Source organism: Merops nubicus, unplaced genomic scaffold (genome assembly GCF_000691845.1).
Source record: "Merops nubicus isolate BGI_N331 unplaced genomic scaffold, ASM69184v1 scaffold23238, whole genome shotgun sequence".
NCBI classification, from domain to species: Eukaryota; Metazoa; Chordata; class Aves; order Coraciiformes; family Meropidae; genus Merops; species Merops nubicus.
Window position 1 is genome coordinate 6,320 of NW_008628041.1, and position 313 is coordinate 6,632.

The 313-nt window shown below is 46.3% G+C and overlaps 1 protein-coding gene across 1 annotated transcript in view; it reads right to left on the minus strand.

Moving 5' to 3' along the window:
• LOC103778938 (antigen WC1.1-like) overlaps positions 1-313 on the minus strand; it is a gene marked incomplete at its 5' end in the record, with an annotated part of 6,468 nt that overhangs the window by 2,274 nt on the left and 3,881 nt on the right. The window lies entirely within an intron of this gene.

Sequence of the window (313 nt, forward strand, 5' to 3'; positions counted from 1 at the left end):
AAAGAGTGTGAGAACAGATTCCACTCTCCTTAGCTGCTAAGACTGCTTCATGAGAAAAAGAGTGGGCTACAGGAATACCACCCAAGTGCAACAGATTCTTGGGCAGACAATATTACTCCTGCAAGGTAAAGAGCTTACAATGGAATAGCCAAAGATCCCTCAGGGGCCACAAAACCTCTTGTGGCTCCTGGGGGAGGCAAGCCATGCAGGGAGAAAAGGGATTGACAGAAGGAAGTCTACAGAGACCCACTGCTCCTGGGAGGGAGGTGCAAAATATTCCTTTAGTTATTTCTGCTTTAAATAACTTCAGCAA